We start from the raw sequence: 4,609 nt of genomic DNA, 5'->3' as shown, positions 1-4,609 counted from the left end.
TGGTGGCGCACGCCTTTTATCCCAGCACTTGGGAGGCAGAGGCAGGCGGATTTCTGAGTTCGAGAGTTCGAGGCTAGCCTGGTCTACAGAGTGAGTTCCAGGACAGCCAGGGCTACACAGAGAAACCCTGTCTCGAAAAAAAAAAAACAAAAAAAAAAGAAAAGAAAGAAAGAAAGAAAGAAGGAAAGAAAGAAAGAATAAAATCAGTATATGCTTAAGATAAGGATGCCAAGAAGCTGAATTTCTTGCAACCAAGGCTGTGTGAGACTACACACCAAACCACAGAGTTAATAGGAAGGAAAGGCTAAATATCGACACAGAGAAAGCCATAGCTCACAGGAAATGAAGAAACCTGATGAACATGTAGTACTGAGTCATGTTGTTCAAACCTCAATTTGATTGCGAGGAAAAAAAATCCGCATTGTATTAGCTTGGAAAGTCGGTTTTTAAACAAAGTATCAGTTGTCTTGTCCTTTTGTTTGGGGTGACTCTGGGATAAGCATATGGGTGATACCAAGAAAGAAAGTCCAGAGTTAGGGAAGACATAAAGCTCTACCTTTCAGACAGGAAGGAGCGAGGGAAAATGTAAATTCTTACTTTACTATTGTAAATTCTCAGGGCTCAAAATCAGAGAGGACTGAACTGGTTCATTCTGATTAATGATGGTTCATTTAAAGATACTTCTTTGAAAGAATCTGTTTTATGTTCATTAACGATATATACACACACATACATTACATACATGATATATATATTCATGAAAGTTAATATTTCCAAAGCATTAATAAAAATACTTAAGAAATCTATGAATGTTTCCATTCACACAGAGGGATAAAACCCCTTTCAACTGATATTTCTTTTTTCTTTTTTCTTTCTTTCTTACTTTCTTTCTTTCTTTCTTTCTTTCTTTCTTTCTTTCGTAATTTTTACTTATTCACACGGGTTATAAACACAAAAAGTCAGGACATGGGGAAGGGGATGATACCAGAGCGTGAGTGTTCAGGGGGAGTACAGATATCTTTCAGAACAGTGCATCGTCTTATAGCCATCTGTTTTAATGTTTTACCACAGGGACCCAAGACTTGGTGTTAGTATACATTCAACTGATATTTCTTAGTATTCAGAAAAGTCTTGTTTTTTTCTTTTAAGTATAAAAGGATTTATATATATATATATACATTTATATGCGTAGATGTTTTGCCTAAATGTATGTCTGTGTACCATTTACACAAAGTGCCCACAGAGACATTAGAACTCCTAGAACCAGGAGACAGTTGTGAGCTGCTATATGGGTTCAAGCAATCAAATCCGGGTCCTTGGAGAAAGCAGCCAGTGCTCTTAGCAACCTAGCCATCTCCTCAGATCCAAGAAAACTCCCAGTTTTAAAGATTTTGCAGAGTAAGATAAAGAAGGTATTTCTATTTTTAGTTTTAAATGGCCAAGTAACTATCACAACTTATTCTGTTATACATGCACAGCACTCTCTTGTCTTAAAAGAAACAATTCGTTAATGGTAAAGCAAAGCATTTTTCTTTAAACCAAAAATTACTTATTACCCTATTAATAATGCAGTCAGTTATCTCACTGGTAAAGTGAATATTTTCCCTTCCACATTCTAGCTATCATGAAGGCTTTTCCAAGAGATGGAATTTGGAATACGGATGATGTGACTTACAGGAAGCCAGAGGCTTGAGTGTCATTTCTGGCCACCAAGGACTGTAGTGAAGAAGGAAGCCAGACTGAGGGACAGTGTACAGAGAGTGCCTTGCTGCATACCACACTTGGGCTGAAGAAGGAGCTCTCACATTAGTCATGGGCCTCCTCTGCACAGTCTGGGACACTGCTCACACCTCCTGAGATGCTTTGGCTATCAGATGCTGAAGATGGAAAACTGTGATACATCCCTGAAAGACTCTGAGGAGTTTAAGAACAAGCCACAAAGCTGGGACTGGGAGAATGTGTGGACACCCAGGGGTGCTGTTGTTCTAAGCAAGAGAAGGTCAGGAAAGGACCTTGGAAAGGACCGTGACTGGACTGTCACGGGGCCAAGATGGCTCAAACCATTTCAGACTCAGGGAATGCTTGAAGTTATACCAGGAACCTGAGATTTTATCTGTGGACTTCCTTGTCTCCTGGGACATTTATTTTAGGAGAACACAGGTGTGCCATCTATTTGTTCTGTCCTGTCCCCAGACATGTTTAGGATGTAGATAACGCTCCTCTAGACAGTGAGGCTAAAGCTGCAGAGTTGAACAAGAACATCAGAAGACTCTGACTGGTCGGCATTCCACAGTGTACCACACCGCCTCTGTACCTCTGACACCCACCCTGACTCAGAAGGAATATATTTCTGCTTCCTTTAAAGCATTATTGTTGGTGTTGCTATTGAACATGTGTTCACAGGGACTCGGATTTCACCGAATGCAGAGTAAGGAGAGGACCACAGATAGCAGGGATGGTGTGACTCAGGCAGAAAATGAACTTGTGGCCCTGTGTTGTGAGCATCATAGGTTCCTTAACTCCTCTGGCACTTAGGGTGGTGGCAGTGATGAATGAGCTCAGGAAAGTTAGCTTCCGCCCACAGTCTCCGGTGCATTCCTTTGGCTGTTTGGCCTCAGAGGCTGACTTCTTGTCCTCCAACAGTCTGTGAGCAACCAGATAGCCTTTAATGAGTTCCCTTGTTACCTCCTCCTCCTCCTCTTTCACTTCCTCCTCCTCCTTTCTTAAACTATCAGTTCTGTTGTTGGTTGCTAAGTTCCCTAACAATACGCTTCTGAAAGGCAAATTCAAGGTTCATGTCAGCCAAATTCCTACTTATGTATACCAATACTCTAGAATTTTCACTTGCTAACTTGCTGACTTCTGCTTCATACCTATAGCTTTAAATATCCACATAATGTTTAACACTAAGTTTCCTTTTGATGAAGAAAAACCAGAGTGCTAACTAAATGATATCGTTCAATCACACCATAGTGAAAGTGACCCTTCAGGGCACCCATAGACTATGCCTCAGCTTTACAATGAAGTTCAATGATAATGTGATAGCTTTCCTCTTTGTTCCCTTGTTTGTGTTGTTTGATTTAAGACAGACATTTCTAGAGGAACATTTAAATACAGGTATATATAAGATTAATTTCAGTCATATTCCTAACATAAAGTCTTGACCATTAGAAATGCCATTTATGGTCAAAACCAGATATGAGGGATCTGACCTGATCTCCCTTCATCAGTACCTTCTGGAAATGTTTTTAACTTTTATGGTAACAACAACTTCTCTGGTCAGACATTCTGTGCAGAGGGAAACCCATGACTCTGTGCTGTTTTAAGATTCAAGGGAGACTAATTTTGAGCATAGGCAGTATTTTGGGGATCTGACCTATTAGAGGATATTCTGAAGTTTACCTTTTCCAAAACTGCTTTTAGAAATGACATTGGGGACATTTGCCAGTGACACATACTTGTTAATAGTAATTTACTTGTACAATAAACATAGCACCCAAGATGGACACACTAATCCCCTTTGAGTAGCACGTGGGAGTCAAGGTATCTTTGTTTCTTTTCCTGTTGCTGCCATGAAGTACTCTGACAAGAGCAGCCCAAGGAAGGGAGGGTTTATTTGGGTCCCCAGTTTGAGATGAGGAAGTCATGACCTCAGGTGTTTGAGGTCACATGACCCGTGGCTGGGGTGCAGAGCATGATGAGTGATTTTCCTTCCCTTACTTTCCATTTCATACAACCCAGTGTACTCCTGGGGATGATACCTCAGTGGACAAGTCCTTCCACCTCACCATAACCAAGGCAATCACCCACAGGTATGCCCAGGGATTCTAGATTCTGACAAGCTGACAACACTAACCATCACGAAGCCATCTATATTTCTGTCCCAGTTTCTTTTCCTGTTGCTGTAATAAAATACCCTGGAAAAAAGCAACTTAAGGAAGAAAGGGTTTATTTTGGCTCATGTCTCTACCACGGCAAGGAAGTTAAGGCAGCAGGGGCTTTAAGCTTGTCACATTACGTCTGCAGTCAACAAGCAGAGAGCAAGGAAGGAGTCCTGCATTCTGGTACTGTTCTAACCCCAGATCTCATGTGGAATGAGATCTCATGTGTTCTTCCACATTCCAGCTACAAAACTGTTCCAATGGCCTGAGAACTACACTGTCAGATTTATTACAGCAACAGCCTCACTTCTGGGTATCAATGTCAGTCTAAGTTTCTTTTCCTGTTTCTATGATAAAATGTCTCTGGCAAACCCACTTAAAGAAAAAAGGGATCATTCTAGTTCATAGTTCCAAAGTCCCATCCTTCATGGTGGGGGACTAACCAAGGCCATAGTAGCTTGAAGAAGCTTGTCACATCCTGTCACATCCACCCAGGGTTAGGAAGCAGAGGGGGAGGGGTGCGTGTGTTCCACTCATGTTCTTTGTGTTATACAATCTAAAAGCCCAGCACTGGGGATGGGTACCGTCCTCAGTTCACATTAGTGAACTGCCACACTCAGTTTTAACATAATCAAGGTAATTCCCCACAGGCATGGCCAGAAACCCTTCTCCAGGGAGATTCTGTTTGTTGAAAACACTAACCGTTACACAAGGCATGGGAAAATAAG

The 4,609-nt window shown here is 41.4% G+C and overlaps 1 pseudogene; it reads right to left on the bottom strand.

Annotated features, from left to right (window-relative positions):
• Window positions 1–2,727, bottom strand: part of LOC114618391 — a 6,711-nt pseudogene extending 3,984 nt beyond the window's left edge.
• Between the last annotated feature and the right edge of the window lie 1,882 nt (window positions 2,728–4,609).

This window comes from Grammomys surdaster, unplaced genomic scaffold (assembly GCF_004785775.1).
Source record: "Grammomys surdaster isolate TR1022 unplaced genomic scaffold, NIH_TR_1.0 141, whole genome shotgun sequence".
Lineage (NCBI taxonomy): Eukaryota > Metazoa > Chordata > Mammalia > Rodentia > Muridae > Grammomys > Grammomys surdaster.
The sequence above is the reverse complement of the archived record's forward strand: the minus strand, read 5'-3'. Positions and strand labels throughout refer to the sequence as shown.